The sequence below is a fragment of the Poromitra crassiceps genome (assembly GCF_964638095.1).
Source record: "Poromitra crassiceps genome assembly, chromosome: 1".
NCBI classification, from domain to species: domain Eukaryota; kingdom Metazoa; phylum Chordata; class Actinopteri; order Beryciformes; family Melamphaidae; genus Poromitra; species Poromitra crassiceps.
The window spans coordinates 107978163-107998250 of record NC_139623.1 but is presented as its reverse complement, the minus strand read 5'-3'; the positions used below and the strand labels follow the sequence as shown (position 1 = coordinate 107998250).

The 20088-nt window shown below is 46.2% G+C and overlaps 1 protein-coding gene across 1 annotated transcript in view; it reads left to right on the top strand.

Annotated features, from left to right (window-relative positions):
- The window catches only part of rftn1b (raftlin, lipid raft linker 1b), a 214707-nt gene that overhangs the window by 26792 nt on the left and 167827 nt on the right, over positions 1–20088 (top strand). The gene's annotated exons all lie outside the window — the stretch shown is intronic.

The following is a 20088-nucleotide window of genomic DNA, read 5'->3' as shown; positions in this document are numbered from 1 at the left end:
CACACACACACACTCGCAAGTGCTGTGTAACTTGATCTCTTTCTCCGTTTCCCTCCCCCCTCTGTCTCGCGCTCTCTCTCTCTCGGAAAACCTGCTGCAGATGGGACACGCCCACACAGCCCGCGGGAGAAATACACTCTAAAAAATAATGATTTTCTCATGAGTTTTGCCAGACTGTCAAACCTAAATTTATATACTTTGCGACGTTCATCATCGTTCAAATTTGGCTGGTGGCTTATTAACATAGGGTCCTGTGATGTGATGAACTCAAAATGCTAAATAATAAAGAAATATTTCTGGTTTCCAGGGACTTTAACTGTATCCTCTTGTTTTGTCGTTGTGAGAACGAGCCTTTATAGCCTGCTATAACTGCTATAGCTGAAATGTCTTGCGACGCTGCTTGTTTATCTGTTTCATTGAGCAGTTGAAAATGCAAGTAGGTGTGTGTGTGTGTGTGTGTGGTGTGTGTGTGTGTGTGTGGGTAGGGGGGAGGTGGACACATTGGGGGTTTGGGAGAGTATTTGAAATTCCACTGAGCAGGGAGTTTTTAATCTGATACAAGCCAGAAAGTTGAGTGTTGGAAGCCAGACATCTCTGCACAGTACCGTACTTTCCGTACTATAAGGCGCACCTGAATATAAGCCGCAGCAGCTAAATTGAATGATTGTTACATATATAAGCCGCACTGGACTATAAGCCGCAGGTGTTTTAATGTTTAATTACCAACCAGGAGGAGGCGTAGCGCCTGCCTGTAACAGAGATCTCCGTGTCTTATCAGCGGAGACCGTTTTGAGTCCTTACCCTCATCGTCGTAACACAGCCAGTTCTCCATCTTTTGAAGCATGATGTTAGATTACAACGAGCTAGTTGTGTGGCTTAGCCTTCCAAAATGTTGCCGTTAATTTTTTAGAATGTAATACATAGAATTGGGAACGTTACATTCAATTTCATTCAGACTGTCTTTCTGGCTCAATCGCCGCCATTTTTCCCCCTGAGCGAGGGAGGGTGGGAGGAGGGAGGGTGTTTTACAGTAGTGGCTGAGAGAGCGTAGTGGCACAGTGCTCCAAGCAGGTCGCGAGGCACATTTTTTGCAACATCATCCAATCAGGGTCTGTCTGTCTTGCTCTCGTTCTGTCTCTCGTACCAAAATCCATAGATTTAGGAGGTCCCCTAGTGGCCGTTAGCTGTAAAAATCCATAGATTAGCCGCACCGTTATATAAGCCGCAGGGCCGAAAAATGGGGAAAAAGCCGCGGCTTATAGTCCGAAAAGTACGGTAATCTTTGCATCATTGGTATTCATCAACCTCATCAACCTCCCTCACAGATAGATGATGGTCTTTTTGTGCTGGCTGTAAATAGCTGACTTACAGTATTTACCCTTTAACATGCTACATAGTTGAAATCCTATGCATGCCTCCAGGCAGCGTGGCATTTTGCTGCATCGTATCTCTCTGTCTGCATGCCTCCAGGCAGCGTGGCATTTTGCTGCATCATCTCTCTGTCTGCATGCCTCCAGGCAGCGTGGCATTTTGCTGCATCATATCTCTCTGTCTGCATGCCTCCAGGCAGCATGGCATTTTGCTGCATCATCTCTCTGTCTGCATGCCTCCAGGCAGCGTGGCATTTTGCTGCATCATATCTCTCTGTCTGCATGCCTCCAGGCAGCGTGGCATTTTGCTGCATCATCTCTCTCTGTCTGCATGCCTCCAGGCAGCGTGGCATTTTGCTGCATCATCTCTCTGTCTGCATGCCTCCAGGCAGCATGGCATTTTGCTGCATCATCTCTCTCTGTCTGCATGCCTCCAGGCAGCGTGGCATTTTGCTGCATCATCTCTCTCTGTCTGCATGCCTCCAGGCAGCGTGGCATTTTGCTGCATCATATCTCTCTGTCTGCATGCCTCCAGGCAGCGTGGCATTTTGCTGCATCATCTCTCTCTGTCTGCATGCCTCCAGGCAGCGTGGCATTTTGCTGCATCGTATCTCTCTGTCTGCATGCCTCCAGGCAGCGTGGCATTTTGCTGCATCATATATCTCTGTCTGCATGCCTCCAGGCAGCGTGGCATTTTGCTGCATCATATCTCTCTGTCTGCATGCCTCCAGGCAGCGTGGCATTTTGCTGCATCATATCTCTCTGTCTGCATGCCTCCAGGCAGCATGGCATTTTGCTGCATCATATCTCTCTGTCTGCATGCCTCCAGGCAGCGTGGCATTTTGCTGCATCATATCTCTCTGTCTGCATGCCTCCAGGCAGCGTGGCATTTTGCTGCATCATATCTCTCTGTCTGCATGCCTCCAGGCAGCGTGGCATTTTGCTGCATCATATCTCTCTGTCTGCATGCCTCCAGGCAGCGTGGCATTTTGCTGCATCATATCTCTCTGTCTGCATGCCTCCAGGCAGCGTGGCATTTTGCTGCATCATATCTCTCTGTCTGCATGCCTCCAGGCAGCGGTAAACACGCCCGGGTGCTTTTTCAAGGCGCTGATCTACCACACTGAGCTGTGTGTTGTATTTTACTGACTAATGTGCCCTTCTGAAAGTGCCATACAACCTGTATTTCCAGCCATACAACTCCTCAAAGAGAAGAACTCATGCAGATGCAGGAGAAAAAATCTATCACATATATGGAATAATAATTCAGGCTATAAATTTCATTATGATTTTGTCATTATGATGTAGTGTTAATTATCGCTTTGCTCCCTGGATAGCAGCAGCTATTGTAATTTCTAGTCTAACAATTAGTCAGCCATGCTATCACATTGTACTAATGATATAGATTTTTCCACTCCCACCCATGCCAAACATCCTGCTGGCGTCCATCAATTATGTATGGCAGCAACTCCAACTGACTAGCAGGGATCGCAAACAAACTAAAGCAGGCAGGGTGGCCTGCTAAAGGCTCAGTTATGGTCAAAGTTAAATACGGATAGGGATGTAGCCTTCTGTACATACTCTGCGTTCATTCTGTCTGTATTTGTGCATGTTTTCTGAAAGCTCACGGATATGGACGAAACGGACCAGTGCCACATGCACACAAACTCACACTTTTGACCCTCTACTGCCCTCTAGTGGCTGCATTGCTTAACATGATGCCAAAGTAAAGGACGCATGGTATGTATTGGACTTTTCCAGTGACGCCTTTGCCAAGCCATGCCATTCCGCGCTGATTTCGGTATCCATTACATATTTTTTTATGTGCCAAGCCGTGCCGACCCGTGCTCAAGATGGACCTACTCCGGAGTGCACCGGACCTGCCTTATTTGGGCAGTGACTGCCTGGTAGATTGTCTCAAATGGACGTGTTTATTTTCGTACGAATGAGCCTCAAGAGACTGTTTTGTCAGCTCTCAAGGTCACAGGTTTGATCCTCACCGAACCGATGTGTCCGGGTTTCCTTTAGTGAGACTCTGACCTGGCTGGCCCTGCGCTCCGCCCGCCCCACTGGGCCGTAAACACGTTTTTAATGACACAAACTTCACTGAACATCAAACACAATCGAACTCTTAAACCTCCTCCAACGGCTGACTGAACCACGCATGCAAATATGGAAATGAATCAGTTTCCTTTACAAAAATAGCATCCCTCTCTAGCATGTGTGCACAGTGTTCACACACACACACACACACACACACACACACACACACACACACACACATACACAAGCAGGCAGGCACGCCCGCGCGCATGCACACACACACACAAGCAGGCACGCCCGCGCGCATGCACACACACACACACACACACACACACACACACACACACAAGCAGGCACGCCCGCGCACATGCACATATACACACACACACACACACAAGCAGGCATGCCCGCGCACGTGCACGCACACACACACACACACACACACACACACACAGGAGCAGTAGGGGCCCTTCCTCTTCCTCCGTCACTCTGAGGTGTTTATGAGATAGGAGGTGGGTGTTGCTTCCTGAGATGCTGTGGTCTGAACTCATGGCTCCGGGGTTGGTGTGTGTGTGTGTGTGTGTGTGCGTGTGTGTGTGTGCGCGCGGGCGTGCCTGCTTGTGTGTGTGTGTGTGTGTGTGTGTGTGTGTGCATGTGTATGTGGTGTAGAAACATGTTGCGTGTGCTTGTGTGCATGTTCTTGCATTTCTATACTTGTATGAGGAGGACCAAAATGTCGTTGCCGCTCTCTTCTTCTTTCAGGTGCTAGAATTTTGGTTGGTGTTAGGTTAAAGGTGAAAGGTGAATGGTTAAAGGGTTAAAACAGCTGTTACCAACGTGACAACATTGTTGCAAGAATTTGGCCACTTTTCATTGGAAGAGAGTTTCCAACACTGGGGTAGAGTTAGTTTAGGGTTTGGGTTTCAGGGTTTTGAATTAAGGTTAGAAAATTAAGATTACAGTAGGTTTAGGTTAGGATTAAAGTGATGTAGTGGAGACAGTTATGTTATGGTTAGGGGGCGGGGAATTAATGTTGTGTGAAGGTCACAAGTACCGTAATTTCCGCACTATAAGCCGCACCGGAGTATAAGCCGCAGCAGCAAAATTGCCTGTTTGTTACATATATAAGCCGCACCGGACTATAAGCCGCAGGTGTTTTAATGTTTATTTTTATTTTTTATTGTGTTTTAATGTTTAATTACCATATGTAAGGGTTCATGCACAGAGGGGATTGTTGGGAAAGAGATGGCTGTTTGAGGAAGCTCCCATTTATTAACATTTCAACAAAACAACATAACACAACACCACCTGTGTTTTTTTTTACAGTGCACACAGTGTCCGCGGTGTGGTGAAAAGAGGGCAAGAGAGGAAATTAAAACAGAAGTGGATTTATAGTTAGAAAGAGTGCTAAAAAAGAGAGAATTCCGTTTTTTTTTCTTTCTTTTTTTTCGAAAAAATCCATAGATAAGCCGCACCGTTATATAAGCCGCAGGGCCAAAAAACGGGGAAAAAGCCGCGGCTTATAGTCCGAAATTGGTACTCACAAGTATAGTAATACAAACAGGTGTGTGTTTTGAGCATACACACATTTGTTTGCTTGTGTGTGTACGTGTGTGTGACTGTGTGTGTGCGTGTGTGTGTGTGTGTGTGTGTGTGTGTGTGTGTGCACTAGGCCAGGGAGGAGTCAAGGCGCTATATATAGCTATCACTCTGTTACTTCTGCCCGAGACAGTTATGGCTGAAATGGTGGAGGGAGGGGAGGGGAGGGGAGGGGAGGGGAGGGGGTGTCGGGGGAGGCACAGGGGCAGGGAAGGTACGGGAAGCTGGGAGATGTAGCGAGCGGCGCGTTGGCCCTGACAGTTGATTAGTCTCCATTAGTTTGTCAGGCTGACTGGGCTGGATGGATGAGAGAGCCAGAGAGCGTGCGTGGGCGTGCGTGGGGCGGGCGAGGAGGGCTTTCCCCCCCGAACACCGCTGCACACCCGGCTGACTGGGGTGGACGTCAGGGGGTGGGGGGGGGATGGGGGGGTTCTCCATTTGTCGAACACTCTTTGGCTCCCAACCGTATCTTCTTTCACGTACGCTCTAAAAATGGCGGGCGGGGGTGGGGGGTGGGGGGTTTGGTACTTACAGTAATCAGTTTCCCCTTGCTCTCGCATCTCTCTGTCACTGTCACTGTGTCTCTCTTTCTCTGTTGCTCTTTTTTGTTCCCCTTCCATGTCTCTCTCTCTCTCTCTCTCTCTCTCTCTCTCTCTCTCTCTCTCTCTCTCTCTCTCTCTCTCTTTCTTATTCTCTCTCTTATGTGCGTGTTCCTGTGTCTCTGTCTGTGTCCCATAGGAGCATATTAAGGTGGAGAAATCATAGTGTGTATAGGCTGGCTATGTGTAGCCCCGGTGGCTGAATCTTTTCACTGCATCAGCAGATTTTCAGGATTAAGAGTCAGTGTGTTACTCATGGCTGTAATGACTTTGCTCCGGGTGTGTAAGTGTAGGTAATGACTCATGTGTCCTGGCCTTTTCCGCAAGTAGCCTGTAATACATGAAATGTGCAGGCAACGGTTATTTGAAGATAGTACTATCCCTTATGGTGGCTCTCGCACATAAACACTTTGAATTTGAGTTGCAGCAAAACAACCAGTGGTCAATTTTTCTTTGAATGTGATGTCAACAAATATTCTTAATTGACACCATGTATGTAGCTACTCACCGACACAAGGACATTTGACTCATGTTCATTTAAGGTGGTTAGTTAGTAACTAAGCAACATCAGATATTGTCAAACTGTCATGAAAAAACAAGAGGTGTTTTTTTGCTAATGATTCAACACTATATTTAGTATGTCAACAAAAAGCCCCACAGATTATTATTATTATTATTTTAGAGGTGGAAACAAAATTTGCTGTGGAAACTGTCAAGATGTGGCTACACATGACAAAATCAAAAATTTTGATTTCACATAATATGCCTTAATTGGTAGACAAAGTTGATTTTCTTTTAAAAACACGACAGACAGACAAACAAACAAATCACAAAAACCTCCATTTAACTTCCATTCATTTGATTTGACTAACTTGTACTCTGGCCTCATACTTTGACAGATTTGAAAAATGTCAATGGATTTGTACTTAGCTCAGCTACTACTCTAAGGCCTGTAAAGGAAATTATAAAATTCCACGACGGACATTAATGGGTTAAAGACACTATAATTGGAGATGCAGGATCAGCTGACTAAGGAACTGACACGAGAGCAAAACCAAACAAGCTTATGACAAGAGGCCCTCCCACTGACTCTCATCCTGTTTTGGATGAGAAAGAAGAATGTTCTGCATTAAGCTATTTAAGCAGAGTTGAAAGAAAGCGTGACTTTTTCCATTTTACGCTCACCTCTTCTGTTCTCTATGCCTCACCTCACCATCACGTCTGCTCTGTTCTCCATGCCTCACCTCACCATCACACCTGCTCTGTTCTCTATGCCTCACCTCACCATCACACCTGCTCTGTTCTCCATGCCTCACCTCACCATGCCTCACCTCACCATCACGTCTGCTCTGTTCTACATGCCTCACCTCACCATCATGACTGCTCTGTTCTCTATGCCTCACCTCACCATCTCTGTTCTCCATGTCTCACCTCACCATCTCTGTTCTCCATGCCTCACCTCACCATCTCTGTTCTCCATGCCTCACCTCACCATCACGTCTGCTCTGTTCTCTATGCCTCACCTCACCATCATGACTGCTCTGTTCTCCATGCCTCACCTCACCATCATGACTGCTCTGTTCTCCATGCCTCACCTCACCATCATGACTGCTCTGTTCTCCATGCCTCACCTCACCATCATGACTGCTCTGTTCTCCATGCCTCACCTCACCATCACGTCTGCTCTGTTCTCCATGCCTCACCTCACCATCACGTCTGCTCTGTTCTCCATGCCTCACCTCACCATCATGACTGCTCTGTTCTCCATGCCTCACCTCACCATCACGTCTGCTCTGTTCTCTATGCCTCACCTCACCATCACGTCTGCTCTGTTCTCCATGCCTCACCTCACCATCATGACTGCTCTGTTCTCCATGCCTCACCTCACCATCACGTCTGCTCTGTTCTCTATGCCTCACCTCACCATCACGTCTGCTCTGTTCTCCATGCCTCACCTCACCATCATGTCTGCTCTGTTCTCCATGCCTCACCTCACCATCATGACTGCTCTGTTCTCCATGCCTCACCTCACCATCATGACTGATCTGTTCTCCATGCCTCACCTCACCATCACGTCTGCTCTGTTCTCCATGCCTCACCTCACCATCATGACTGCTCTGTTCTCCATGCCTCACCTCACCATCATGACTGCTCTGTTCTCTATGCCTCACCTCACCATCATGACTGCTCTGTTCTCTATGCCTCACCTCACCATCATGACTGCTCTGTTCTCCATGCCTCACCTCACCATCATGTCTGCTCTGTTCTCTATGCCTCACCTCACCATCATGACTGCTCTGTTCTCCATGCCTCACCTCACCATCATGTCTGCTCTGTTCTCTATGCCTCACCTCACCATCATGACTGCTCTGTTCTCCATGCCTCACCTCACCATCATGTCTGCTCTGTTCTCTATGCCTCACCTCACCATCATGTCTGCTCTGTTCTCCATGCCTCACCTCACCATCATGTCTGCTCTGTTCTCTATGCCTCACCTCACCATCATGACTGCTCTGTTCTCCATGCCTCACCTCACCATCATGTCTGCTCTGTTCTCTATGCCTCACCTCACCATCATGACTGCTCTGTTCTCTATGCCTCACCTCACCATCATGACTGCTCTGTTCTCTATGCCTCACCTCACCATCACGTCTGCTCTGTTCTCCATGCCTCACCTCACCATCATGACTGCTCTGTTCTCCATGCCTCACCTCACCATCATGACTGCTCTGTTCTCTATGCCTCACCTCACCATCATGACTGCTCTGTTCTCCATGCCTCACCTCACCATCACGTCTGCTCTGTTCTCCATGCCTCACCTCACCATCACGTCTGCTCTGTTCTCCATGCCTCACCTCACCATCATGTCTGCTCTGTTCTCCATGCCTCACCTCACCATCATGACTGCTCTGTTCTCCATGCCTCACCTCACCATCACACCTGCTCTGTTCTCCATGCCTCACCTCACCATCATGACTGCTCTGTTCTCTATGCCTCACCTCACCATCACGCCTGCTCTGTTCTCTATGCCTCACCTCACCATCACGTCTGCTCTGTTCTCTATGCCTCACCTCACCATCATGACTGCTCTGTTCTCCATGCCTCACCTCACCATCACACCTGCTCTGTTCTCCATGCCTCACCTCACCATCATGACTGCTCTGTTCTCCATGCCTCACCTCACCATCACACCTGCTCTGTTCTCTATGCCTCACCTCACCATCATGACTGCTCTGTTCTCTATGCCTCACCTCACCATCACGCCTGCTCTGTTCTCTATGCCTCACCTCACCATCACGTCTGCTCTGTTCTCTATGCCTCACCTCACCATCATGACTGCTCTGTTCTCCATGCCTCACCTCACCATCACACCTGCTCTGTTCTCCATGCCTCACCTCACCATCATGACTGCTCTGTTCTCCATGCCTCACCTCACCATCATGACTGCTCTGTTCTCCATGCCTCACCTCACCATCATGACTGCTCTGTTCTCCATGCCTCACCTCACCATCATGACTGCTCTGTTCTCCATGCCTCACCTCACCATCACGTCTGCTCTGTTCTCCATGCCTCACCTCACCATCATGACTGCTCTGTTCTCCATGCCTCACCTCACCATCATGACTGCTCTGTTCTCCATGCCTCACCTCACCATCATGACTGCTCTGTTCTCCATGCCTCACCTCACCGTCACAACTGCTCTGTTCTCCATGCCTCACCTCACCATCACAACTGCTCTGTTCTCTATGCCTCACCTCACCGTCACGGCTGCTCTGTGAATAATGTTTTGTAATAATTCCTTGCTGCATCAGATCATACAAAAAAGTGATGAAAGGAGGAGTAGAAGCTGTAGATAATAAACCTCCACTCCGCTGCAAATTCTCAATGTGAGCTCCCCGGGAAGCCTTCACCTGATATTTCTATATCATTTTTTTGCGTGCATTCGTCCTCATGGTCACTCAACTATCATTCATTTACCTCTGAAAGTGCCATTGAAAAACAAATAAGCACAGTCTGTTTTGATATTGAGATTGTGGACCCAGAAAGCAACCGCTGTTGATGGTGTGCAAAGAAGCCATTTCATTGTAAAAGTGGTGAAAGGGATTTGGGGATGTTCAACATGTCTCTTCTTTCCCAAAATGTGATTTGAAATGTTCAAAACGTCAAAAGGAACGTGAAAGATTGAAAACATGCTCTATATGTTGGCCTCTCAGTAGACATGCAGCAAATATACTGCAATAGAGATGTTGTCCTTGACATCAAAGCAGACAATGAGTGTACTACTCGCGTGCTCGCATGCACGCACGCACGCACACGCACACACACACACACACACACACACACACACACACACACACACACACACACACACACACACACACACTACAAGCACATACACACTACAAGCACACACAGGGGCCCCAGACACACTGTTTGATATCATCTTGCAAACCAGAAACGTCATTTATATGCAAAAAGCCCCAGAGCCTGAAGTCCCCTGGTTAATGTGAGCTTCAGCAGTGGCGGCAGGTGAGCAGCTACCCCTCTCAGACACGGAGGCGAGTGGGAGGAGAGGTCAGCGGGAACGCCGGCTGCACGCCGGAGCGGCTTTCCGAGGGGAGATTAGTCCTCGGATCGCAGGGGAGCTGGGATTTATCCCCCCGGCTCCTCTGCCTGAGAGGTGGAATTGAATTGTGCTTATTGAAGGGGGGAATGACATTGAAGAATGGATTCAAGGTCTTCTCTCTCTCTGTCTCTGTCTCTCTCTGTCTGTCTCTGTCTCTCTCTCTCTCTCTCTCCCTTTTACATTATATTTCCAGTATACCCTCGCTGACCAGGCCATGGCTGCACGGCTCAAATCAAAAACCCCTCTTGATTTTCAAAACATGATTGCAAATGAGATGTGAGAAGATGCCCGTTGCATTGAGGATGAGTGGGATTTGCTGTGTTCTGTGCTCTCTATTTGAAATTAAGCTGTCAAATCATGACTGGCTGAGGTTTGGTTCAACAGCAACGTGCACTCTGCTCTGGTAAACACGGCTTGTAGGAAAATATTAGAAGAACCTACATTTCCAAAAACCAGTGGGAAGGGATGTGAAAACATCACGTTTATAAATACCTTAAACAAAGACGTTGCACTGCACTGCTTTACGCATTGAAAGTGAATGTAAACTGGAAAGTTATCAAATTGCCCCTGGGCGATAAATAAAGTTGACAGAAGTTGATTGAAAATGTTAGCTGTAAAGTCCATGTACCGTAAATTCCGGACTATAAGCCGCGGCTTTTTTCCCGTTTTTTGGCCTTTTTTGCCCCCTGCGGCTTATATAACGGTGCGTCTTATCTATGGATTTTTTCCAAAAAAAAAAAAAAATCTCTCTTTTTTAGCACTCTTTCTAACTATAAATCCACTTCTGTTTTAATTTCCTCTCTTGCCCTCTTTTAACAACATAACATAACATAACATAACACAACACAGGTAAGCAGAAAGAAAAAGACGAAGCAATCACGCCATGAATGAGGAAATGACTCACCTGCTGGAGGCTGGAGATACACCGCTTGGGCTAAACTTTTACTCCGTGAAACACTATCGATTAAGTCCGACATCGCTCAGAGGTTTTGAGCAGCTTGAAAACAAGTTTGAAAACGTGCAGAAGTCCATCCACTCACTCACTAAAGAAACTAAGGCAACCGTGAACAGAGTTTATAATGCGGAAAAGCGCATCCGCGCACTGGAGGACAAAAACAACACAGTGAGTCCGAAAATGGATAAAATGCAAAATCGAAACCCTGCACACGCAGGTTGATGACTTAATCAGCAGGAGTAAAAGAAATAACATTCGCCTGATCAATGTAAAAGAGGGAGCTGAGATTGGTGACATGGACGCTTTCGTGGCAAAATCCTGTGTTACATCCTGGACCTGAAGGAAGGCGAGAAACCACCAGAGGTGGACAGGGCACACCGGGCGCCTCGGCCACGTCCAGACCCCGGCCTGCCACCGAGGGCCATCTTCATCTGCCTACTCCGCTGGCCCGACCGTCAACTCATCCTCCAGGCTGCGGGGAAGAAGCCCCTCACCTGGGAGGGTACGCGCTTTTTCGTCCGGCAGGACCTCTCCGCGTTGGTGCAACAGAAACGCGCAACATACAACAGCATCATCGAGTCAATGGATATCGCTTTGGCGTACTGTACCCAGCGAGACTCGTCATAACCATTGATGGACAGCGGCGGAACAAGAGCTCAAAGTGAAACTGCCGAATATCTTTTGAGTTGGACTGGTCAATAGTACTGTGAGTAACTAAAATAAAAAAATAAAAAACGGAATTCTCTCTTCTTTAGCACTCTTTCTAACTATAAATCCACTTCTGTTTTAATTTCCTCTCTTGCCCTCTTTTCACCACACCGCGGACACTGTGTGCACTGTAAAAAAAACAAAAAATACCACAATGTGTGATTTTGTCTGGGGATTAGTGACCTGACTTTTGTTTTGTTGAAATGTTAATAAATGGGAGCTTCCCCAAACAGCCATCTCTTTCCCGACAATCCCCTCTGTGCACGAAGCCTTACATATGGTAATTAAACATCAAAACACCCGCGGCTTATAGACCGGTGCGGCTTATAGAAGAAAAAAATAGTCACCTTTGAAGGTGCGGCTTATAGACCGGTGCGTCTTATAGTCCGGAATTTACGGTATCTACTTTCGGTCGTTGTGTGCCAGACTGAATAAGCAGTGACACACCACATACAGGAATTGGGGCTTCATTTCCCCAACTTCCAAAGCAAAACTGTTAGTCAGACTCATGACACCTCCTCATTCTGCCTGGATCCATACAGTAGTTATTCAGACTCATGACACCTCCTCATTCTGCCTGGATACATACAGTAGTTATTCAGACTCATGACACCTCCTCATTCTGCCTGGATCAACACAGTCTCTTAGAAAAACGTATAATACCAACGATATGGACCAACGTTGCTATTTTACAATTTCGGCTCGAAAAACGTAAAATATTAACGTTCCGAGTGGTTAGGGTGAGGATTAGAGTAGGGGGAGGGGTTAGAAACAGAAAATCTCCGTAAAACACGCCCAAACCCCGCCCACCGCTGTAGACGCATACGTTCCCATTTTACAATTTCTTAGCCGACATTGTAAAATAGCAACGTTTGTCCACAAACGTTGCTATTTTACAATTTTTTTGGAGATCGGGTTGCCTGGATACATACAGTAGTCAGACTCATGTCACCTCCTCATTCTGCCTGGATACATACAGTAGTCAGACTCATGTCACCTCCTCATTCTACCTGGATACATACAGTAGTTATTCAGACTCATGTCACCTCCTCTTTCTGCCTGGATACATACAGTAGTTATTCAGACTCATGTCACCTCCTCTTTCTGCCTGGATACAGTAGTCAGACTCATGTCACCTCCTCATGCTGCCTGGATCCATACAGTAGTTATTCAGACTCATGTCACCTCCTTTCTGCCTGGATCCATACAGTAGTTATTCAGACTCATGACACCTCCTCATTCTGCCTGGATCCATACAGTAGTTATTCAGACTCATGTCACCTCCTTTCTGCCTGGATCCATACAGTAGTTATTCAGACTCATGTCACCTCCTTTCTGCCTGGATACATACAGTAGTTATTCAGACTCATGACACCTCCTCATTCTGCCTGGATACATACAGTAGTTATTCAGACTCATGTCACCTCCTTTCTGCCTGGATACAGTAGTCAGACTCATGTCACCTCCTCATTCTGCCTGGATCCATACAGTAGTTATTCAGACTCATGACACCTCCTCATTCTGCCTGGATCCATACAGTAGTCAGACTCATGTCACCTCCTCATTCTGCCTGGATACATACAGTAATCAGACTCATGCCACCTCCTCATTCTGCCTGGATACATACAGTAGTCAGACTCATGTCACCTCCTCATTCTACCTGGATACATACAGTAGTTATTCAGACTCATGACACCTCCTCATTCTGCCTGGATACATACAGTAGTTAGTCAGACTCATGACACCTCCTCATTCTGCCTGGATCCATACAGTAGTTATTCAGACTCATGTCACCTCCTCATTCTGCCTGGATCCATACAGTAGTCAGACTCATGTCACCTCCTCATTCTGCCTGGATACATACAGTAGTCAGACTCATGTCACCTCCTCATTCTGCCTGGATACATACAGTAGTCAGACTCATGCCACCTCCTCATTCTGCCTGGATACATACAGTAGTCAGACTCATGTCACCTCCTCATTCTACCTGGATACATACAGTAGTTATTCAGACTCATGACACCTCCTCATTCTGCCTGGATACATACAGTAGTTATTCAGACTCATGTCACCTCCTCATTCTGCCTGGATACATACAGTAGTTATTCAGACTCATGTCACCTCCTCTTTCTGCCTGGATACAGTAGTCAGACTCATGTCACCTCCTCATTCTGCCTGGATCCATACAGTAGTCAGACTCATGCCACCTCCTCATTCTGCCTGGATACATAGTACAGTAGTCAGACTCATGTCACCTCCTCATTCTACCTGGATACATACAGTAGTTATTCAGACTCATGACACCTCCTCATTCTGCCTGGATACATACAGTAGTTATTCAGACTCATGTCACCTCCTCATTCTACCTGGATACATACAGTAGTTATTCAGACTCATGTCACCTCCTCTTTCTGCCTGGATACATACAGTAGTTATTCAGACTCATGTCACCTCCTCTTTCTGCCTGGATACAGTAGTCAGACTCATGTCACCTCCTCATTCTGCCTGGATCCATACAGTAGTTATTCAGACTCATGACACCTCCTCATTCTGCCTGGATCCATACAGTAGTTTTTCAGACTCATGACACCTCCTCATTCTGCCTGGATCCATACAGTAGTTATTCAGACTCATGTCACCTCCTCATTCTGCCTGGATCCATACAGTAGTTATTCAGACTCATGACACCTCCTCATTCTGCCTGGATCCATACAGTAGTTATTCAGACTCATGACACCTCCTCATTCTGCCTGGATACATACAGTAGTTATTCAGACTCATGACACCCCCTCATTCTGCCTGGATACATACAGTAGTTATTCAGACTCATGACACCTCCTCATTCTGCCTGGATACAGTAGTCAGACTCATGTCACCTCCTCATTCTGCCTGGATCCATACAGTAGTTATTCAGACTCATGACACCTCCTCATTCTGCCTGGATACAGTAGTCAGACTCATGACACCTCCTCATTCTGCCTGGATCCATACAGTAGTTATTCAGACTCATGTCACCTCCTCATTCTGCCTGGATACATACAGTAGTTATTCAGACTCATGTCACCTCCTCATTCTGCCTGGATACATACAGTAGTTATTCAGACTCATGACACCTCCTCATTCTGCCTGGATACATACAGTAGTTATTCAGACTCATGACACCTCCTCATTCTGCCTGGATCCATACAGTAGTTATTCAGACTCATGACACCTCCTCATTCTGCCTGGATCCATACAGTAGTTATTCAGACTCATGTCACCTCCTCATTCTGCCTGGATACATACAGTAGTTATTCAGACTCATGACACCTCCTCATTCTGCCTGGATACATACAGTAGTCAGACTCATGCCACCTCATTCTGCCTGGATCCATACAGTAGTTATTCAGACTCATTACACCTCCTCATTCTGCCTGGATCCATACAGTAGTTATTCAGACTCATTACACCTCCTCATTCTGCCTGGATCCATACAGTAGTTAGTCAGACTCATGACACCTCCTCATTCTGCCTGGATCCATACAGTAGTTATTCAGACTCATGACACCTCCTCATTCTGCCTGGATACATACAGTAGTCAGACTCATGCCACCTCATTCTGCCTGGATCCATACAGTAGTTATTCCGACTCATGTCACCTCCTCATTCTGCCTGGATACAGTAGTCAGACTCATGCCACCTCATTCTGCCTGGATCCATACAGTAGTTATTCAGACTCATGACACCTCCTCATTCTGCCTGGATCCATACAGTAGTTATTCAGACTCATGTCACCTCCTCATTCTGCCTGGATACAGTAGTCAGACTCATTACACCTCCTCATTCTGCCTGGATCCATACAGTAGTTATTCAGACTCATGACACCTCCTCATTCTGCCTGGATCCATACAGTAGTCAGACTCATGCCACCTCATTCTGCCTGGATCCATACAGTAGTTATTCAGACTCATGTCACCTCCTCATTCTGCCTGGATACATACAGTAGTTAGCAGCATACTAAGTAGGCCCTACTCGCATTGTTTTGAAGCAGTGGAGCAGGAAAATGCCAAGCCGTTGTTTGCTGAGACAAAGATGTCAGAGCTGACAGAGCCGCAGATCAGCAGGTTAGGCTTCAAACGAGTGCTACTGCTGACAACATCTTCAGCAACAGGAAACGCCGATTTCTGCTCACTTCCTTCCTCTCTCTCTCTCCCCCCTCCCTCCCTCTCCCCCCCCCCTCTCTCTCAGCAATATGTTGGAGATGAGCTTTCCTTGTAATGCTTCATATTCTGTGCTATTTCCTGTGTCTGAGGGATTTGTTATTGCAGTTAACTAAACTCCAGTCTCCAATATGCAGCATGTGCATTCCGGAGAACACTCTTCCCTCCCATTTGCTGAGACAATAATATTCTTCTCATGATTGGGTTCCGCTGGTTCAGGTCTGTGTGCCGCAGGTCAGTAGGACATTGGCTCTTTTTGTGGTGAGATAGGAGGCTGCAAATATTAAAAGCCGGGTGCTGAAGGAGCAGGCCAGATGCCTGGGGAGTAACACAAATACAAAAAAGCAAACATTGTTGTAAGACTTAACATACATGTGACATGCACATGTGACAGGGACTGATGTATTCACTTTTTTTTTTTTACAGATTATGAAAGTGCAGATTGTAAGATTTTCAATGATATGTCATACATTGAAATCTGAAGAAGATATGCTTATTTGAATCTTGGTACTCCTAAAAGCAACTTTCAGAGAAAATCACCCTGAAAGTTGGTGAACAAGCATGGTTTGCCCTGAGCAAGCTTAGTTTGCTAACAAATTATAAGTATTTAGTGATCCTAAAACTGTCGTTTGTTACATTGAGTGAGTTCTTCAACATCTAAACTTGAGTAATATGGAGAGAGAGAGAGAGAGGGAACAGTCTTGACTTGTGATTTGACTTGTTACTCCTGTCACCACCAGACTCATGTATCCAAATGAATGCTGGGTATACGTGCCTTGCCAAGTTGACACCACCCAGAGCATCCTCGGTAAAGTGGGCATGTCGAGAACACATCCAGAAATTTTAAGCGTTCTTGGCAAAATGTGAACTTTGCATTGGAACAGTACTTGGGCTGCGACTGATGACGTTTCACAGGGACACAAGAATGCAAGAACACACAAGAACCCTTATTGAGAAACGGCCTGGGCTTCCCTACGGCTGTGCGGTGCAGCGGGGGTCTCTGACGCTGGGGATGACTGTCGCCAGGGGACTCATTCTGGGGGGATGGGGTTCTTCCTCTTCACCTCCTTTTCAGGTGTGGCTGATGGACATGGTTTCTGTTGTACGGATGGAGAGACTCAGGTTCCTGAGAACCAACTCGCTTAGAAGGTTCTCAACTATTTGGGACCCGTTTCTGGGCTACTTTGATGAGGTTAAAAATGACTCGTGAGCAGTGACTAAGGTTAGGGGTGATGGACAGCTTGCCCGGTTGGTTTCCCGTGGACCCCTTGGGTGGGATCCTATGTGTAATGTCTCTCACAAGCACATAAGCACCTTTTGCGGCTGGTAGCACCACCAAATGTCAATGATGTATGTTTTTTTTTCTCCCTGTGTCTGAGCCTTTGTCTTGTTTGTTTATTGTTCTATTAAAAATAAATAAATATATATATATATATATATATATATATATATATATATATATATATATATATATATATATATATATATATATATATATATATAAAAAAAAGAATTGGCTGGTTTACCTATTCAACATAATATAAGGTGATGCAGAAATGTCAGTAAAAATGGTCAGTAATGTTCATTTATGCACAAATTAGCTCTTCTCACGATTTATAGATAAAGCGAAGTGGGTTGCAATGGTCTGCGATTTTAAAAAGTGGGTCCCCAGAAAAAGGTTTGGGAAACACTGTAGTAAGGTGTGTGTGTGTGCGTGTGTGTGTGTGTGTGTGTGTGTGTGTGTGTGTGTGTGTGTGTTTTGTATTTGTGTGTGTGTGTGTGTGTGTGTGTGTGTGTGTGTGTGTGTGTGTGTGTGTGTGTGAGGTAGTGCTGCATGCATGTGGGTGGGTGGGAACCTGTGTGCGTCATTAGATGAGTAAGTGAGTATGAGTCTTGAAGAGGGAGGAAGTGAGGGGAGAGAGATAGAGGCCAAGATAGAGAATGTGTGTGTGCGTGTGTGTGTGTGTGTGTGTGTGTGTGTGCGTGTGTGTGTGCGTGTGTGTGTGCCTGCTTACGTGCTTGTGTGACATGTTTTCTCTGTATATATTGGACTGCACTTGCAATGTCGTTATTTCTCTTTTAGATATTTCTCCTATCTTCTTTATCTCTGAATATTGACATGACAGCTACGCGGCTGCATACTTACACTAAGACTAATTCCTCGTATGTAATCTTGCATATTGTGGCAATAAAAGTATTCTGATTCTGTGTGTGTGTGTGTGTGTGTGTGCATGCGTGCGTGCCTGTCTGTGTTGGCTCGTCTTGTAGCTTCTTGTGCTTTATCCAGCCTTATCCTCATTGGCTCTTCTGCCTCGGCCTGTTTTCCTGCCAGACTGACAGACAATCCGCCCGGACGCCCCCTCAAACCTTTATTGGCTCTTATTGCCCTCTCACTCTGATCCAATATGCCAGTATTGATTGTGTTGAAATGCAATCTGGGCCTCCGTGGCAGAGGGGCAAACAATCTAAATTGAACAGAACACCTCCGCCAGCCTTGATGGCGCCTCTCCCAAAGAGGAACAAATGTATTTGTGTGTGAGACTGAAAAAAGGTGTTTGGTGTTGTTGTGCCTATTGTTAGACTTTCCAAAGAAGCCTCCATGTAGAGGAAGTGATCTAACCCTTGACCTCACCTCCTGCCAACTGGGTGGTTTGTGTTGTCAAAGCTTCAGCTGGACCTCTGAGACGTCTGTTAGCAGACAAACCATCTGGGTGGTTTGTGTTGTCAAAGCCATGTTTTCAGGTTCAGCTGGACCTCTGAGACGTCTGTTAGCAGACAAACCATCTGCTCTTGACTGCCACCTGTCCAGCCAGAATATAGCAATATAAAATTAATTTCTAGTATTGTTGCTGTCGATTGAAAACCCTGTATCTCCAAAATGAAGGTCCTAAAATGTAAAACAAACAAACAAGAAACAATAAGAAAAACACACTTGCTTTTATAATGATGATGCATTTTTGACATTATCCAATGTGTCCTGAAAGGGATTCATAAGTTCGAGAGGTTGCAGAATTTTGTTAACCCATAGAGAAACATGGGTTTCTGCTAGACACACTGCTAGAGACTTTCATCCATACAGTGCAGGCTTCTTCTTCACTGCTAGAGACTTTCATCCATACAGTGCAGGCTTCTTCTTCACTGCTAGAGACTTTCATCCATACAGTGCAGGCTTCTTCTTCACTGCTAGAGACTTTCATCCATACAGTGCAGACTTCTTCTTCACTGCTGGAGACTTTCATCCATACAGTGCAGACTTCTTCTTCACTGCTAGAGACTTTCATCCATACAGTGCAGGCTTCTTCTTCATTGCTAGAGACTTTCATCCATACAGTGCAGACTTCTTCTTCACTGCTGGAGACTTTCATCCATACAGTGCAGACTTCTTCTTCACTGCTGGAGACTTTCATCCATACAGTGCAGGCTTCTTCTTCACTGCTGGAGACTTTCATCCATACAGTGCAGACTTCTTCTTCACTGCTGGAGACTTTCATCCATACAGTGCAGACTTCTTCACTGCTGGAGACTTTCATCCATACAGTGCAGACTTCTTCACTGCTAGAGACTTTCATCCATACAGTGCAGACTTCTTCACTGCTGGAGACTTTCATCCATACAGTGCAGGCTTCTTCTTCACTGCTGGAGACTTTCATCCATACAGTGCAGACTTCTTCTTCACTGCTGGAGACTTTCATCCATACAGTGCAGACTTCTTCTTCACTGCTGGAGACTTTAATCCATACAGTGCAGACTTCTTCTTCACTGCTGGAGACTTTCATCCATACAGTGCAGACTTCTTCTTCACTGCTAGAGACTTTCATCCATACAGTGCAGGCTTCTTCTTCACTGCTAGAGACTTTCATCCATACAGTGCAGACTTCTTCTTCACTGCTGGAGACTTTCATCCATACAGTGCAGGCTTCTTCTTCACTGCTAGAGACTTTCATCCATACAGTGCAGGCTTCTTCTTCACTGCTAGAGACTTTCATCC